Genomic DNA, 19,709 nt, shown 5'->3' on the forward strand with positions numbered 1-19,709 from the left:
ATATGCATTTTTCTCAAGTGTACATGGAACATTCTCCAGGATATATCATATACCAGGCCATAAAACAAACCTCAGTAGATTTTAGAGGGTAAAAATAATAAAAGAACACAAAACATATTCTCTGACCACAGTGGAATGAAATTAGAAATCAACAACAGAAAGAAATTTGGGAAATCCTCAAATACGTGGAAATTAAACAACACATTCCCAAATAATTAATGGCTTGAAGAAGAAATCAAGAAGAAATTATGAAATACTTTGGATGAATGAAAGGGAAGATATAGCATGTCAAAACTTTATGCAGCTAAAACAGTGCTTAGATGGAGATTATAGGTGTAAATGCCTATATTAAAAAAAACAGAAATTTCAAATCAGTAACCTGAATTTCCGTCTAACACACTGGAAAAAGATCAAACTAAACCTAAAGCAAGCAGAGCAAAGGAAATAATAGAGAAAGGAAATTAATGAAATAAATAATGGAAAAACACTAGAGAAAAATCAGTAAAAACAAAAGCTAATTCTTTAAAAAGACTAATAATTTTAACAGACCTTTTGCTAGATTGACCAAGAAAAAAAAGAAGACTGAAATTACTAGAATCATAAATGAAAACAGGGAACATGTCTACCAACCTTAAAGAAATTAGACAATTTAGAAGACATAGATAAATTCCTAGAAAGACATAAAAACTTACTCTGTTTACTGTGTTTAAAATTTCATGTAGAGTAAGGGTGGAAGTAGAGAGAGCTGTTAGATGTAAATGGCAAGACGTGATGCTGACTCAACAAGGGTGGTAGCAGTGGAGGTGGTGAAAAGTGGTCAGAGTCTGAATACATTTGGATGGTAGAGCCAGTGAGACCTCCTGATAGATTCAACGTGAGAATCAAAGATGACTCCTTGTTTTTTCCTGGAGCAAAAAGCAGGAGGACTTTTCCATCAACTGATAGGGGGGAGACCCTAGGTGCAGTTGTTTTGGGAGTGGGAAGGATATCTTTTCTTTGCTCCTTATAAATTCACTGTCTACCCTTCTTCACTTTGTTCTGTGCCCCACGAGGCTGACCTCTACAGAGCTCCTCAGCTCTGCTCCCTGGCTTTCCAGGTATGTTCAATTAATTGGGAACACTAAGAGATTCAAGGGTAGGAGGAGTTGCTTTAAACTTCTTGTACTTCTCCACCAAGGATCACAGCTCCTGTCAATGGACCTTCTACGTCTTTCTGTCTCTCTGTCCCTCCCTCTGCACCCCGGTGACAACTGCTTCCTCCCTTTACTCCTTTACCCTTCAGGGTTGATGGGACAGTAGTGCCTTTGTTAGCACTGGAGTGTTGTGCTATCTTTTGTGGTTTCCCTACACCCTGTAAATAGCTCCTTTATTAAACTGTCCTCAAATTACCTAAATTAAGTGTGCCATCTGTTTCTTGCCAGAACTATGGCTGATATGGGATGAAGATCAGAAATTTGGTTTTGGACATACTGAGATATCAAAGGGGGGATGAGAGTAGGCAATTGGTTATTTGAGTCTGGAATTCAGGAGACTGACATAGCCTAGAGATAAGAATTTGGAAGTCATTAGCAGAAAGAAGATATTTAGAACCAGGGGACTTGATGAGATCATTGAGGGAGTGAAAAAAGATAGAGAAAAGAAGACTGAGACCTGAATTTTGGACTTTTTTTTTTAATATCTTTATTGGAGTATAATTGCTTTACAATGGTGTGTTAGTTTCTGCTTTACAACAAAATGAATCAGTTACACATATGCATATGTTCCCATATCTCTTCCCTCTTGCATCTCCCTCCCTCCCACCCTCCCTATCCCACCCCTCCAGGCGATCACAAAGCACCGAGCTGATCTCCCTGTGCTATGCGGCTGCTTCCCACTAGCTATCTACCTTACGTTTGGTAGTGTATATATATGTCCTGGACTCTTTAATGTTAAGAGGTTGGATAGATGATGGGGAGCCAGCAAAGGAGAAGGAGCATCAAGGAGGAAGGAGGAAAACCAAGGGAAGCCAACTGAGGAATGTTTATCAAGGAGACGAGTGATTCACTGTGTCAAATGCTGCTGAAAAGCCAGGTGCAAACGGGACTAAGAATTGACCATTGAATTTAGCAATGTGGAGGTCATTGCTGACCTTGGCAAGAATATGTTCAGTGGGGTTAGGGTAACAAAACCTGTTTAGAGTGTGTTTTAAAGAGAAGAACTGAAGAAAGCAAGTATAGACAAATGAATTTTGCTACAAAGAGAACAGTATATGGTTAGTGGCTAGAGAGGGAAGAGGAATTTTGTTTTGTGTTCATTTATTTTGTTTTATGAAGATGGGAGAATAACAGTATGTTTGTATGCTAAGAAGTATGATTCAGTAGAAAAGAGAAAAATAATAATGTAGGCGAGAAATGGGAGAATTGCTGAAGGATGCCCCTGAATAGGAGAGGGTGGGGTCTAAGACACAAGGAGAAGGGTCCCCGGAGACCGGAACACAGAGCACATAGTTCATCTATAGTAACAAGAGAGAAGGCAGAGTGTGCAGATTCAGAATTTCTCTTCTGACTGTATTTTCTCAGTAAAGTAAGAAGTAATCAGCTGTGAGTGAGCGCAGTGGGGAGGGGTAGGAAGTTTGAGGCGAAGTTGTGAATGGTTGCCTACGAGTGTAAAAGTTAGTGACCTAAGGAAGTGTAGTATGAATGCTGGCAGCATCAAGAAATTCCTTAAGGTTCACTATCATGAATTTAAAATGGAATAATGTTCAACTGAAGGGATGCAGTTAGAGAGTAAGCAGGGAGTTGGATTCAACAAGGAGTTGCAGTTTTCTTAAGCAAGATGTGTGGCCTCATATATAAAATGGGGATAATAATAATTACCATGAGAGTTGCTATATGCATTAAATGAGATAACACAAATAAAATGCTTATCACAGTGTCCGATACATAGTAAGTACACAATAAACGTGTGCTAGAATTATTGCTATTGTAACACCTAGTAGGGCTAGGAAAACTTCTGAAGTGGAAATTATCTGTTTTAATCGTACCTGTAATGACCAAATGCTTCTGTTGGTTAATTGCAGTTTGGTGCAACTGTTCTTAGCATGTGTCTTCTTACCAGGTGGGAACCTAGAGACTACATCTATGTTGCCGTTATAACACTTCACTTCCGCTAGGCATAAGCCTGCACAAAATAGCTCGGGGAACCTTTTGCTCAACTCAGCAATGCTTCAGTTCCCATTGTAGAGCAATAGCTGGATAACCCAGCTCCTTTTGTTTGTTACAGACTTCTGACATTTGATCTTCTTGCTAAATTCTTGGCAATGGCCTTAAGGCAAGTAGGAATCCAATTGCTTAGATTAGTATAACTTTGAAGTTATTCCTCTGTTAACACTGGTACTCTGAGAATAGGAATTCCAAACAAGCTCAGATAGCATGTATTCCTTTCTTGACCTTTCAAACATCATTTCTTTCATTTTGGACATTGATTGTACTTGATTAAGCTGTCTCTATCACATTTCTTTGACTATATTTACTGTTATTACATTTACTTCAAAGACTTTGCTTTGGAGAAATCTACATTATCCACTGAATAATAAATACTATTCAATGTAGTAATACACTCCTGAAGAGAATTGATGTTATCTCTTTGCTGAGATTTTCTGTTTTTTTCATTTGTTTCAAGAGAATTTGTACTCGATTGTTGAAGCATTTTTTAATGGCTGCTTTAAAGCCTTATCACATAATTCCAACATCTGACTCCTGTCGGGGTTGGTGTCAATCAACTGTCTTTCCTCATTCAAGTTCTGATTTTCTTAGTTCTTTGTGTCCTATCTCTTATGTTAGGAGACTCTGGATTCCTATTTAAATATTTTGTTTTAGCAGATTTAGATTTAGCACTTGGTCTACTTTTACGTGTTGTGATTACAATGGCAGTTTAATTTTCGGACCCTTATTTTAGTCTGCTTGGTTTATCTCGTGCTGATAAGTTCTCAGTTGTCCCCGCCGGTGCTGCCTGAAGGAGTGAAGCGGTATCCCCAAGCCAGGCCACTTGGATGTCTCTTAGTCTGGGAGGGGTATGGTGGCATTTTCCCAGTTGGCGCCCCCAAGCTGCCTGGTGTTTCGGGACAAGGAAGGAGAATCTTGAGCCCCTGGGGACAAAGAGCCTTCCCAGTTCAGACCATTTGCTGTATAGCTGAGTGCCTTTTGCCAGTTTCATTCCTCCTACTCCTATTCTGAAGTCTTTAGGCAGTAAATACAGTTATACAATGTAAATCATTCTCCCTTTCTACACAACAACGTTTTAAAATAATATGAAGACAACTGACAGTATAGATAAATAAATAAATATATAGAAAGCACTTAATATTTTTTTAAATTTCAAACTCATGGAAAAGTTGAGTAAAGAACAATGAACACTCATATACCCCTATCTGAATTTATCCACTGTAGAGTTGCCAGGTAAAATGCAGGATTCCAAGTTAAACTTGAGTTTCAGATAAATCATGAATAATTTTTAAGTATGAGTATGCATGCAGTATTTGGGACATACTTATACTAAAAAATTATTTGTTGTCTCTCTGAAATTCAAATTTAACTGGGCATCTTGTCTTTTTTTGGCAAATCTGACAGCCCTAACTTACTGTTAACATCTAACCTCACTTGTTCCCATCTTTTCTCTTATATATTTCTCCTTTGCCAAACCATCTGGGGAACATTAAAAAAAAAAAATCTCAAATAGGCCTTGTATATGTATATAAAGAAAATTCATTTTCATTGACTTTTTTTTTAAACTAGTGCTTGCAACTGCACTTTCCACTTGTTATTATATAGTGCTAATTCCCTACTCTTGCCCAGACTCCAGGTTATTTCTAAGTGCACATCCATAAGCAGTAACAAAACCACTTCAAAACTCATGTCAAAAAAACAGTTGCTATCTTGTTGTGAAAATGACTATACTACCCAAAGCAATCTACAGAGTCAATGCAATCCCTATCAAATTACCAGTGGCATTTTTTACAGAACTAGAACAAAAAAATCTTAAAATTTGTATGGAGACACAAAGACCCCAAATAGCCAAAGCAGTCTTGAGGGAAAAAATGGAGCTGGAGGAATCAGATTCCCTGACTTCAGACTACACTACAAAGCTACAGTAATCAAGACAATATGGTACTGGCACAAAAACAGAAATATAGATCAATGGAACAGGATAGAAAGCCCAGAGATAAACCCACACACCTATGGTCAACTAATCTATGACAAAGGAGGTGAAGATATACAGTGGAGAAAAGACAGTCTCTTCAATAAGTGGTGCTGGGAAAACTGGACAGCTCCATGTAAAAGAATGAAATTAGAACACTCCCTAACACCATACACAAAAATAAACTCAAAATAGATTAGAGACCTAAATGTAAGACCGAGCACTATAAAACTCTTAGAGGACAACATAGGAAGAACACTCTTTGACATAAATCACAGCAAGATCTTTTTTGATCCACCTCCTAGAGTAATGGAAATAAAAACAAAAATAAACAAATGGGACCTAATGAAATTTAAAAGCTTTTGCACAGCAAAGGAAACCATAAACAAGACAAAAAGACAACCCTCAGAATGGGAGAAAATATTTGCAAATGAATCATAAGACAAAGGATTAATCTCCAAAATATATAAACAGCTCATGCAGCTCAATATTAAAAAAACAATCAACCCAATTCAAAAATGGGCAGAAGACCTAAACAGACATTTCTCCGACGAAGGCATACAGATGGCCGAGAAGCACATGAAGAGCTGCTCAACATCACTAATGATTAGAGAAATGCAAATCAAAACTACAATGAGGTATCACCTCACACTCGTTAGAACAGGCATCATCAGAAAATCTACAAACAACAAATGCTGGAGAGGGTGTGGAGAAAAGGGAACCCTCTTGCACTGTTGGTGGGAATGTAAATTGATACAGCCACTGTGGAGAACAGTATGGAGGTTCCTTAAAGAACTAAAAATAGAATTACCATATGACCCAGCAATCCCACTACTGGGCATACACCCAGAGAAAACCATAATTCAAAAAGACACATGCACCCCAATGTTCACTGCAGCACTATTTACAATAGCCAGGTCATGGAAGCAACCTAAATGCCCATCAACAGATGAATGGATAAAGAAGATGTGATACATATATACAATGGAATGTTACTCAGCCATAAAAAGGAATGAAATTGGGTCATTTGTTGAGATGTGGATGGATCTAGAGACTGTCATACAGAGGAAAGTAAGTCAGAAAGAGAAAAACAAATATCATATATTAATGCATATATGTGGAACCTAGAAAAATGGTACAGATGAACCGGTTTGCAGAGCAGAAATTGAGACACAGATGTAGAGAACAAACGTATGGACCCCAAGGCGGGGAAGCGGCGGGGGGTGGGGGTGAGGGTGTGATGAATTGGGCGATTGGGATTGACATGTATACACTGATGTGGATAAAATGGATGATTAATAAGCACCTTCTGTATAAAAAATAAATAAAATAAAATTCAAAAAAAAAGAAAACAGTTGCTATCACCAATGAAATAATAATCAAGTGGCCTCTGAACATCATCCTTCTGGAATTAATACTAAAACCATTTTAAGCTAAGGGTAGGCACTCAACAGAAACTCTTTGTATTGACTAAACAATTACCATTGCTTGGTTCTGGTGGATCTTCTAGCTTTTCTCAGTTTCTTTAGTATGAGAAATCTCACCCAAATTCTCTTTTCTTTAGACACATCCATATTTGTAGGTACTTTAATGAAATTGTTAAGAGCACAAGTCCAGGAGTCAGACAGTCATGGGTTAAAATCCTGTCTTTTGTAGTCATGGTTAGTTCAAGGACGTTATTTAACTTCTTTGTGACTCACTTTCCTCATCTGTAACATGGAGTAAAATATATACTTCATGCACCTGTTGCAAGGTCCCTGGCACAAGTATACTGGCAATCATCATGTAGATCTCCACTGTAATTTATCAGATTTTCACTGGAGCCAGTTTTGCATTATGTTTCCTATCTTACCCTGAAAATAATTTCCATACTGGGTATGAATACTTCTAAACCACAGCTACTGCTCACAACCTTCTTGTTACAACAGACACAAATAGTCATATATAAAAACAGAATGGAGGTTAAAGGGGGTGAGGTCTAGTTGTATTCTTAGATCCCTGATGGGGGTCTAAGATACACAGATATGGGTCAGGGACCATCATCTAGATAGAGGTATAATAGAAAAGGAATTTGACTCCATCATCGACCATATGGTGTGTGTGTTTGTGTGCATGTGTGTGTATTGTGTATGTGTGAGTGTCCACATGTGTGTGCTAGGGATGAGAAATGATACCAAGATATATACAAGTTTATGGGTCATATATGGAAATTGATCTTTCCTCCATACTTCATATTAGATGTTATCAGATCAAAGTGTCCAGCTTGGATCATCAGACCTTTAAAAGAATGCGGAGAAACTGGAACAGATGCAGAGAAAAGAATCATAAATATGCAAATATTATACGAAATAAATTGAGAGATTTGAAACTGTTTAGCTTCAAGAAAGTCAAGGATGACTTTGTTTGTTTTCAAGAATAAGAAGAGCTTTTCTTAAAGATTCAGATCAGCTATTCCTTGTGTCCACAGAGGACCAAACAAGGGAAAAGGAGTACACTAAAACGTGTATTGCATGTTTTTCATTTTGTGTAAGGAAGAATTTACTGCAAACTTTGTGATAAAATAGTCGACTGGACTGCTGAGTTAGTTATGGGGTCTGTAATGGGGAATTTTGTCTTAAAGCTTTCTGGATAATCACCAGACCTAGCTATTTTCAATTTGGCATCTACCTAAGCCAGGTTGCTGCACAAGATGAATGCTGAAGGTTCTTTCTAGCTTTGGAATATAACTAGAAAATACCAAGGGGCTGCATATATAAGACATGTTGCACAATTAAAAATCAATCTATCGAAGAGGTAGGTCAGCCACAAAGCAGAGGCGAGCGTTTTAGCATGCTCTGGCTGTTACACAGAGCACAACGTGAGACCCATCAGTCAGCTTCTAACAGACAATCCAGGTCAGCCAGACTGATGGGATTTTTAGCGTTGATTATGTTGGATTTGCATTTGCTGTTACGAAAGGGGCAACCAACAATGTCTTAGAATAGTGTCATGTGTTGATCCATAACCGGTGAAACAAACAAAATAAAAAAGGCTGCTGTTAAATTAATAATTCTTAGTATGGATAGGAATGTTTTCCTTATTAAATTCAGAGTGGATTCATTCTAGGGACAATTTTGGTCTAGAGGCTGTCACTTGCTATAGATTACTGACTTTAGTGCTTGGCTGCCAAAATACTTTGACTCATTCTCAAGCCCCGAGAATTGCATAAATTTTTCCTCTCATCATGCTCCAGAGCCATCAACAATATCTCTAGATGCCTTTTCTTCTAATTTTATTTAATTCTTTTGTCCCAAGTCTCCAAAGAAATTCTGTGTACTATATTAATTATGGGTCATAGCCATACATCGAGTCACATGATCCATATATTGATCACATGACTGTGTGCCTTTGTTCCTTTACTGGGCTTCTATTTTTTCTTAACCTGTCCACAATCTCAGATAAGCATCTTCTGCGTGTCTGTAGTTCTCTTCTCACCTGCACATGGACTGGCACAGATGTTGACGAATGGAATATATTTTTCAGCCAATGTTTATTGTCTCTGACCAGATCTAAAAGGCTTGACTGTTTGCATGTAACAAACAGAACAATAACAATAATAGTGAAACAAATCAAAACAAAAGCCTTGTGGTTAAAATCAGCTGAGATTTTATTTTTCTCCCACATGAAAAGGTCTGGAAGTGAGAAGTCCAGGGCTGGTGAGGCAGCTGCAGGGTTACACAGTTTTGGATTCCTTCTGTTCAGCTACCCTGTTGTCCTCAGTGCATGGCCTCATGGTCCAGTTGGGTTGTTGTAGCACCAGCCATCACATCCACATTCCAGGAGGCAGGATGGAGGAAAAGAAGGGAGAGCTGACTCACCTTCTTCAAGAAAATTTCCTGGAAGTTCCACGCATCACTTCTAGTTGATTCTCACTGACTAGAACATAGGTACAAGGCTGCTTCCAGCAGCAAAGGAGGTTGGTAGCTTTTTTACTCCAGGTGACAGTGTGCCCCACTATCATGGAGAAAGGAATCAATGAATGACAAACTGGACAATGAGCAGTCTTCACCCAAGAGCCCAAATGTTGTGTTGGCAAGAGAAGTTCAATACAGATACAGTGATTTTAAATGTCAGTGTGGTGTGGACATTTCCCTTTGGTAACTATACATCAAAACACTGTGCATAGTTTATTCATTAAGAGCTACATCCAGAATTCTTCCTGAAAACCTGGGAAGAAGGTGCTGCTATTATGCCTCAAGGTGTACCAAGACTGAGAACCGCACAGTTCATGGTAAAGTTGGTAGTTGAACCCAAGCAGTCAGATCCCTGAACCTGTACTATTAACTGTATCACTGTGTTGTCTGTAAAGTAACATAGAAACATTGCCTTTCTAGGAAGTTTTCAGCATAATCCGTGGCAGAACTCTCAGGGACTCTGTGATGCTGCCTTCATTATGACAACACATGTGCACATATTTGAAAATATTATATCTATGCCTTCATTTGGACATGATATACAATTTTCAGGAGATCCTCTGAACTCATGTAATTTGTTAGTGGTGACATCCTGCTCCTACCTCGTCTTTCATTTGTTACATGTTGTCTTTATTTTTCGGCTTCCTAGAAATTTGGAACTATGTAAAGTTTGTTTTGATTAAGCTCAGTTGACTCAGTGCATTCATTCTTTTGCAGCATTTTATTCTTATAGCTGTAGTTGAGATATATTCATGATTCAAGATGGTGATGTCAGTCTGGTTGGGGAATGGCCAAATTGTTGTGAAGCATTGTCAACTCAGGCACGTGATGGATGACAGGCTTATTGTAGAAAAGAAGATTAACAGGTTTAGGGGGCGGGTGTTGATTTTAGTTTAGAAAAAGCTGTCCTATTGTTTTGATTGTACAGGAAAAAAAATAAAAATTTTAGTCATTATACAGTGACAGGTGTTTGGCAAATTGGAAAACATACCTTAGTCCTACTGAATGTCAAATTAATAGAATGTTACCTTAGGGGAAAACTAATCTCAAAACAATCTTTTTTAATTCGTATTTTTTCTAACTCAATTATTGTATTTCCTTCAGATGAAATCAAAACCTTCTAGTCAAGGGTCCTTTCTATAAATATTTCATGTCAGTTGGTGTGTGAAATAGCCCTCTTTTTCAATAACTGATGAAGGGTAGGGAAGATTTGATGCTTAGAGAATTCATTATTATTTCAGACTGTTCTTAAAAGAGATTTTCATAGTTCTTTATTTCCATAAGTCATGTCATAGTTTTCCAAAAAGAACTGAAAGAAAATGGAATAAAGATACCGAGACAACTTTTTAAAAATGTTTATTACAGACATTGTCAGACACATTAAAAAATAGGCAGAATATTATTATGAACTGCCAAGCGCCCATCCCCCAGTTTCGACAGCTATCAACATATGGCCAATTTGTTTCAACTTCCCCTCTACCCCCATCTCCTTCCCTTCTACACGTTGGATTATTTTGGAGTAAATCTCAAACATCATCTCATTTATCTGTAAATACTTCATTATGAACCTATGCAAAATATGGACTCTTGTTTTTTTTAAAACATATGCCCAAACAGAATATCCCTTCTGCAAAAAGTAATAATGATATTGAGAACATGATATGTTTATTCTCTTTTTCTCTCCTCTTTTCAACAGTTGGTATGTTTTAATCAGAATCCCAGCAGGTTCACTATTGCAATTGGTGTTCTTTTAGTATATAGGTTCATTTTTCTTCTGTTTATTTTTCATGCAATTTATTAGTTGAAAAAATATTATAAAGCATCTCACATTGTGGATTTCGCTGAGTTGTGTTCCTGTGGTGTCATTTATTGTTTTCCTCAGTCCCTTGTAATTCTGTAAATTGATCAGAATCAGGTTTGAAGTTTTTTCTTTTTTACAAGAACACTTCATAGATGGTGTTGTGTACTTCTTATTGCATCATATCAGGAGGACATAGTGCTTAGTTGTCTCTCAATTTATGATAAAATTGATCAATTTTTGTTAAGTAATGTCAGGCAAATCTTTTCATTATATAAACTTTCCATTTCATCAACAATTTTAACAGCCATTTATGATGAACACCTAAACCAGTTATTCCATTAGGGATTGCAAAATTGAGATAATCTCATTCTATAATTTCTTCTTCATTTATTAGCTGAAATTCTGTAAAGCATAGCTTTCCTACATCAACTATGTGGTTACCTTAAAGTATAGGAAAGGCATATAAATGCTTGATTCTTTTCTTCATTAATTTTCAGAATAATAAGCTAATTCCTTAACATCTGGCAATGTTTACCAATGGACTTTTAAGTATTATTGTAAACAAATGGTTTAAAAACATATTTAATGTGTTCCAGTCTACTGTTGTTGTTATTCCTTTCTATGCTCAAACTGTCCTGTCTTTGGGCAGCGAGAGCATCTTCAAATTAGATGTTGAGGGTTTTTTTCAGGACTTTCTGGTTCAACCAGATGATCTACATTCATCTTGTACATTTCTTGACCTAGATCTTGAATCAACTTCAAGGTTCCTTTTCATGGAGAATGGTATTTAGAATCTCCAGGTTTGTTGCTGGGTCATCATTTGCTTTCAGACCTTTTCAGTAGTCAAAGCTAAGAAAAGAGTTGAGAAGTTCATACTAATATTTTCGATTCAATTTTTTTTTTTTTTGGCTTCACTGTGCATCTGTGTGATCTTAGTTCCCCAACCAGGGATTGAACCTGGGCCATGGCAGTAAAAGTGCCGAGTCCTAACCACTGGACCACCAGGGGATGCCTTCGATTCAAATTTTGATTACAGGATTTTTATTTAGTTTGTATTTGTATCTTTTTTTTTCCTCTTTCACTGAAAACCTTGATTCCTAAATAGAATAATATAATTATTTATTTGCTTTGTCGTATAAAAATTTCAGAAGGAAAATATATTTGTACTAACATTATGATTATTGAAAAGTTTTTATTATTGAAAAGACTTTTTTTTTTTTTTTTACATTCCTTTTGTCCTTAGAATATATCCCACCAGGGATAAACAGCAAAATTACTGTTTTAAAGTAACCTTGAAATAACCCCTCTCTGAGTGGTTAAGTCACAAAACTCAAAAAATAAGTTACTATTTTCTTTTAGCTTTCTAACTTTAGGGATTTATTGATTTATTTATTTTGCGGTACGCGGGCCTCTCACTGTTGTGGCCTCTCCCGTTGCGGAGCACAGGCTCCAGACGCGCAGGCAGCGGCCATGGCTCACGGGCCCAGCCGCTCCGCGGCATGTGGGATCCTCCCGGACCGGGGCACAAGCCCGTATCCCCTGCATCGGCAGGCGGACTCTCAACCACTGCGCCACCCGGGAAGCCCTAGGGATTTATTTTTTAAGTTTTGATTTTTAAGGATGATATAAAGCCTTTATATGTTTCCAAAGTAAAATCTACTAAATATTTTGAAAATCGAACTTCCGTCCCTATTCCCTCACCCAGTTCCCATTCTCACTAAAGGTAAACGTTGTCATTAGCTTTTGGTTTAGCATTTCTAAAATAAACAGGTGTGTGTTTGTATTGCTTCTCTTTCTCAGCTCTAAGATGGCATAGTATGCACATGCTACACACATTGCTTTTCTCATTTAACAGTATATCTTTATGATCACAGAGGCATAGTACTCGTTTTGTTGGTGTGACCTAAGTTTATTCAAGCAGCACACGATAAGTGGGCATTTGGGTTCTTCCTGGTACTTTACTATTCCAGAAATGTGACAGCCTTCTTTACCAATTACAATTTACTTGACAAATATGTTGTTAAGGACATTTGGATTATTTCAAACCTTTCTTTTTATAAACCGAAGTATGATGAGCATTCTTGCATGTGAAACTATGGTTGTCCTATTAGATTATAAGCTCCCTGAGAGTAAAGCATTTTATTTCTGCTTTGTGCATAACACGAAGCTCATTGATTTGAAGGTATTGATTGATTAAGCTAAATGGGTCTTGAAAAATACATCAGGAAAACACATTCATCTTTTTGGAAAACATATGCACATCAACATGTTACCGATTTTCAAGACCAACAAAATAAAGGTTCTTTTCTACCATATAGATTTGTCTGTGTATCTTAAGGAAAGTTTCTATAAATAGAAATTATTCCCAAATAAACACTGGATGAAGTTAAAGGAAAGAGTAGTACTATTACTGAGCAGCTACCAGACTCAAATTAGTCAAATAGACCACAAAAATTAATTGTGGTTAAGTAATTCAGGTGTTGGGAATAGTGTTAGACAGGTGGCATTCTTGTCTCAGGGAGCTTATTTTCTAGTGGGAAGACATAAGTGGAAAACATAGATAATAGACACATAATGAAATACATAATGTAGTTTAGAAAACTGATAATGGCTGGAAGGAAATCCTCAGGAAGGGGAGTAGGGTGGGATTCAGAGCACAAGTGGTGGGTACAGCCTTGGATAGGACCAGGGGGTGGTGGATTTGGGGAAAAGGGAATAAAATAGTCCCTTTTTGTTTCATATGTTTTCCAGGGAAGAATGCAGTGAGAGTGAGTAGTGAGAGGGTACTAGAATGGGTGAAATAATTGATTGAGAGAGTGGGAAAGTAAAGTTACTAGGGGAATATAGTTGACATCATGCTTGGTACTTCACTTATGAGAGATTATTTAACAAAAGTTGTTCTTCCAATACCCTCTGTTAAAGGAAATTTTTCTGCCTGTGGTCTGGCCAGGGGGGTTAAGAACACTTTTTTCCCACCCTCACTAGGCTGATTGGAATAATAATTAGCACCGGACTAGTAGGAAATCCATAGATAGCAATGTCTAGTGTGCAGTGTATCACATTTGACACGAATACCTTGACATACAATGATCTTAGCAATCAGTTTCCTTTCTTAGGAATTTGGAACTAGGAACCTGAAAGAATGAGGCAATTAGCAGACAGTGCAGAAACTGAAGGAGAACAGTAAGAGGTGCTATTAGGTAGAGTCAGGGCCATAACAAGCTAACGTCAGGAGAAAGCAAAAACTATGCTTAAGCTGAAGAAATCTATAAGAAAAGACCAGAAAGCATATGCAGAGAGAGGCAAAGAAGGAGGAGAGGTGGAGCAGAGTCTTTCTAGCTGCCTCATTTCCTGAAAACATTCCAGGCCCAATTTCAATTGGCATGGTTCCTTCGAGAAAATCCACTTTGACTTGAACGAGGTTGAGCTAGTACAGTGGACTGCTGCCATTTCAGTGTACCCAACACCTATGCGCTCTGTTTTGCTAGTAGTACACTGATTCTTCTCTAAGAAAACTATTATTCCTCACTGAGGTCCATGACATTTGGATGCAACTGATTTTTAGGTAGCTCATCATTCTTCTCCACCTTACTGCAACTTTCTTGTTTCTAAAATAGAAGGCACGGGCTTCCCTGGTGGCGCAGTGGTTGAGAGTCCGCCTGCCGATGCAGGGGACACGGGTTTGTGCCCCAGTCTGGGAAGATCCCACATGCCGCGGAGCGGCTGGGCCCGTGAGCCATGGCCGCTGAGCCTGCGCGTCCGGAGCCTGTGCTCCGCAACGGGAGAGGCCACAACAGTGAGAGGCCCGCGTACCGCAAAAAATAAAAAATAAAAAAAATAAAATAGAAGGCACTAGAGCTGACCTCTAAGGCAGGAAGAGAAAAACCCTGGTACTTGTGTTCCCACCTCCTCTACCCACCCACCTCGGCCTGGCCTGGGAATCCCTCAGCCCATATTCTGCCTTAGTAATTTTCATGAGAGGTAAACCCTGTTTGCTTTATTTGCTTGAGATTTCTTAGAGCCCTCTATTCTGTGATCCTTCCAAAGAATAATTTGATGGAATTTAGCATTTCATTATCTTTGCCTTCATCTCCTGACATTAATTTCTTTTCATAGATAACTGGTAGCAATTAGGAGAGGAATTTAATCTTAGAATTTTAGAGTTTGTCTAAAAGCTTAGTATCAGGGTATAGGCTACATAAATGAATTCTGGCAGCTTCTAGTATGAAGTACAACCACGATAAAGAAATGGTGCCATTACGGTGAATAATTTGCCAAATATTCTTTTCTTAAGAGCCTTAAGATTTGAAACATAGGCCAAAGTGACTGCATCACCCTTTCATAGTCAACCAAGCTTAAAATACGCCATCATCTATGGCTGCTGTTCACATCAAATCAATCACCAAGAACTTTGGCTACATCTGTTCCTTCATGACCATTCCCGTTGCCCCCAACCTGGTCCAGGGCTTCATTATTTTGTGCCTAGAACATTGCAATATGGTTACAATTTGTCTCTCTGACTGGATATTTTTTCACTTGCTTCACCATGTTCCTATGGCCTTGCTAAGACAATAGACTGTGACAGCATCTCCCTGATCAACACCCAACCTCCATTCCTTAGTTCTACAAATCTCCCTAATTTGGTCCATACCTGCTTTTCACTCCTCTATGTGAGCTTTCTGCCTAGTTCGTCAAATAATACAGTCAACAAGTATTTATGGGGTAGCAGGATCTGTGCTATGGCTGGATATGCAACTAGGAATAAGATACTGCCTTTATCATCCCAGAGCAAATATGCTACTGGAGCAGCCATGCAAGTAATGAGGAGACAAGGTCCACTGGAGGGAATGCTACCATGGTGGAGAGCATGGAGAATTATAGGACACCAAAGCAGTAGCAATTCATCCGGTCCTGGAGGCCCCAACAAGACTTGTTGAGAAGATGACATCTCACTTGCATCCTGTAAGACAAGTAGGCTACTCTGTTCATTGGCCCACCCTATGAGAAACACCCTTCAAGACGCGGCTCAAACCTCAGCCCATGAAATACTTCTTCACCATCTGGTTAGGGCCTCTGATCTCCTCTCCCCCCTCTGATCTGCTATAGCATTCATGTATTCATTCATTCCATCGGCAAATATTTAATGTGTCCTAGTAGGTACCAGGAACTTCTAGGCTCTGAGATACAGCAGTGAATAATTAAATCCTTGTTCTTGAGAACTTACATTCAAATGGAGCAAGGAGATAGTATCAAACACACAAATATATAATGTCATATGGTGGTAGCACCTGTGAATTAAAAGAAAACACAGTAAGAAAGAGAAAGTTGGGGTGGGGGAGTGCTATTTTAGAGTGAAGTCTCTCTGCTAAGGTAACATTTGAGCAGAAAGGTGCATAAAGTTCGGAGAGCTGAGGGAAGAAGTTTCCAGGCTGAAGGACCACTGAGCGTAAAGGCCATGCAGACAGGAGTGTGTGGAGTTGTAGGAACCATGCTGACCTGGTATCACTCATTTGACTTCTCATTGGCTAGCGCCTCAATTCATTATTGTTCTTCTCACATGGCTCAGAGCTGTTCCTCTCAAACCTGTTTTCGGTTTATGGAGGCTAAGAACTGTAACCTCACCTTCTTTATACTGTCTCTACCATCCTTCTTGCTCCTAATTCCCTGTGCTCAGTCCAGTGCCTCTATGAGGCTATGAGGAAGTGTTCACTGACTGAATGAAGTGGGATTTACTCATGCTCTTGATGCATATATGTGCTATAAGGCACTCCTACTCCCCTTCCCTGTCTGATAATGTAAGAGCACGCTCCGTAACCAGCAAAAGAAAAGGGGGTGTGGTGGGGAGGCGGGTACAGAAACACAGAAACTATCCTCAGAGTATCAATTTCAGGGGCCTGAGAGTCTGCCTCTAGGGCCGGAACTAGAATACTTCTGGCAGTGTTTCTGTAGATTTTAATGTAGTAGGGCTGATCTGGGAACCAGAATTGGATGGGTGACTCCAAAAAACTGATTTAGTGAATTGTAGTCTGTAGGTTGATTAAGTAGTGATCAGTGACCCAGCTCAGGTCTGAAACAGCCTCAGAACTACCTTCTGAATAAGCCATAAAGTAAAAGAACTGGTCACTGATTTAACTGACAATCTTATTGGGGAAGCTGTGAAATTCTTTTGAAATAGGAAGTTAAGAACCTTTGAAAATTCACGTAAGTGTTTGATTCTTTTAAAAACTGACACTTCAAATATCACTAAGGCAAATAATATTAATTAAGGAACAGATGGCCCTGAAATCTCCAGATTCATTCTTATTCGAGGCTTAGGACGTGCCTGATTCAATTCGCATTAGGTATGTTAGGAGATGTTTAGCATGTAAATTCTTTAGGTGCTGAGTTTGAATAGTGTGGTCTGTGGACCCCTGGGGACCCTGTGACATTGAAACTATTTTGATGTTAAGATGATGATAATGATGCTGAGATGTCATTCTCTATTTACTGTGTTAACATCTGCACCAATGGTAGGGAACCCTGCTGGTGTCTTTTCAGGAATCAAGGAGGTAGCCCCAGATACCGTGTTCTTCACTGCCATGCACTCACAGTTAAAAAAGATGCAAGTCCTACCATGTCTTTGATGAAGCCGTGAAAATTTATTAAATCTCAGCCCGGGTACACATCTTTCCAATAGTCTGTACACATTAATCACTACTTTTGCATACCCAAAATGGATTATCTGTAGGAAAAGCCATGGTTTGAGTTGCAAGCTGAACAACATTTTTACTTAAAAGGATAGCTACAAACTATCATTGTATCAAAAATGAATAAAGTAGGTCTGTCACTTCAAGGAAAATAACTGACATTTGGTACCAATGATAAAATGTAAGCTTTCAAATGAAAATGTAAATTTTGGAAAAATTTGCATCTTGAAGCTTCCCAAAATTTAAAAGGGAATTTTAGGATGAGATTTGTGTTTATTATGCAGATATTAACAAATGTGATATTTTTATAATCCTCAATGAAATATGTCAACGTTTGGGAGATGTGCATAACTCAGGGAACCAATATTTTTCAAATGATCCACACATGTTGTTACAAAAGCAAGCATGGGTGAAAGACCCATTCAAAGTATAACATAGACCAGTGAATTTTATTTATTTCTTATTATTTTTTATTTTTTATTGGAGTATAGTTGCTTTACAATGTTGTGTTAGTTTCTGTGAATTCTAACGTAAAACAGTATGAAAAGTTCATTGATATGGTTTCAGATTCCACATTGTGATAACCATTCATAAACTAGCGTTTATCAAGTTTTGGTATTGTATCAAAGAAGAATAGCCACAATTATTTGAAAGACCATTACAATATGGCCTTCCTTTTCCAACTACGTATCTGTGTGAGGCCAGCTTTTCTTCATATACTTCAGCCAAAGCAACACGTGGCAATAGAGAGAATGCAGAAGCAGGCATGTGGATCCAACCGTCTTCAGTTCACCCAAACATCAAGATATTTGCAAAAATGTAAAAAAGCGACTCCCTTCTTACTAAAATTTTTGTTTTGGAAAATATAGTTATTTCTCATTAAAAATAGGTTATTTATATTAACATGTAATGGGCTTGTCACTGTTATCTTTTATTTTTATTATTAGTTTTTTTGCAGTACGCGGGCCTCTCACTGCTGTGGCCTCTCCTGTTGCGGAGCACAGGCTCCGGACGCGCAGGCTCAGCGGCCGTGGCTCACGGGCCCAGCCGCTCCGCGGCACACGAACCCGCGTCCCCTGCATCGGCAGGCGGACCCCCAACCACTGAGCCACCAGGGAAGCCCACTGTTATCTTTTAATTAATAAACAAATATTTAAATATCCTCAGTATTAACTTTTAATATGGTAAATATCAATAGACACAAATTGATATAAACATCTCCTTAGGCTATAAACTCTTTAGGATACTTAATCATATAATTGTTAATTATATAATTGTTATATAATAAAATAATCTAATAATCTAATCAACAACACAGAAAACCATCTCACTTTCCCTTGTTGGCGTGAATGAATACATAGATAAGAGGATTCTTCTGTACATGCATGGATAGATATTTAGATAGATGCTTTCTCTCTGCGTCAGACTTGGGATCAGAGGGTTGAGTTAATCTCAAGCCTCAGCTCATGATTAATGGTCCCTGTAAAGCTCTGGTCCTGTTTTCTTTAAAGTCTTCTAATGTGTTTGCTGTAGATCCTTTTCTGTTTTTGCATGTGTACTTGTAAAACATGTATTATGGTTTCATGTTGCATATGTTTAATTTACATAAATGTGATTTATTGTGATATGTATGTAATTTTCTTTCTAGTTTTCATTTTAGCATTATATTTTAAAGATCTAGCCACTGCATGTTAATAAGAAAAGCCATACAGACAAAACATCTGACGTGTACATTTTTTCTTATCATATGCAGCTAGAGATTTTATGGCAGCATTAGAAAATTTTGCCTTTTAATATGACAAACATGAAAAACTGCCTCTAAGCTGTAATATTTATATAACCAAATACTAATGACTTTACCATTTGATCTCAAAGACCATACCACTGAACAGCTTTTATTGATGGTCTGTGTGGGCCGTGTGCTTGTTCACACCATGAGGGTTTAGAATAAACACGAGACAGACTGCAGGGCTTCAGAATCTTGGCTCCACTATTATCTGATTGCAGGCAAGTTACTTAACCTCTCTGTCTCTCAGTCTCATCATCTGTAAAGTGGGGTTAATAATCGTACCTACTTCATGCTGTTGACATGAG

The 19,709-nt window shown here is 38.2% G+C and overlaps 1 protein-coding gene and 1 non-coding gene across 2 annotated transcripts in view; one reads left to right on the plus strand and one right to left on the minus strand.

The window, feature by feature from the left end:
- Positions 1-19,709, plus strand: part of LMNTD1 (lamin tail domain containing 1) — a 442,963-nt gene that overhangs the window by 234,603 nt on the left and 188,651 nt on the right. The window lies entirely within an intron of this gene.
- Positions 11,866-11,938, minus strand: TRNAK-UUU (transfer RNA lysine (anticodon UUU)). The gene has a single exon. It is a non-coding gene; the product is annotated as a tRNA-Lys (tRNA).

This window comes from Lagenorhynchus albirostris, chromosome 11 (assembly GCF_949774975.1).
Source record: "Lagenorhynchus albirostris chromosome 11, mLagAlb1.1, whole genome shotgun sequence".
In the NCBI taxonomy this organism is placed as follows: Eukaryota; Metazoa; Chordata; class Mammalia; order Artiodactyla; family Delphinidae; genus Lagenorhynchus; species Lagenorhynchus albirostris.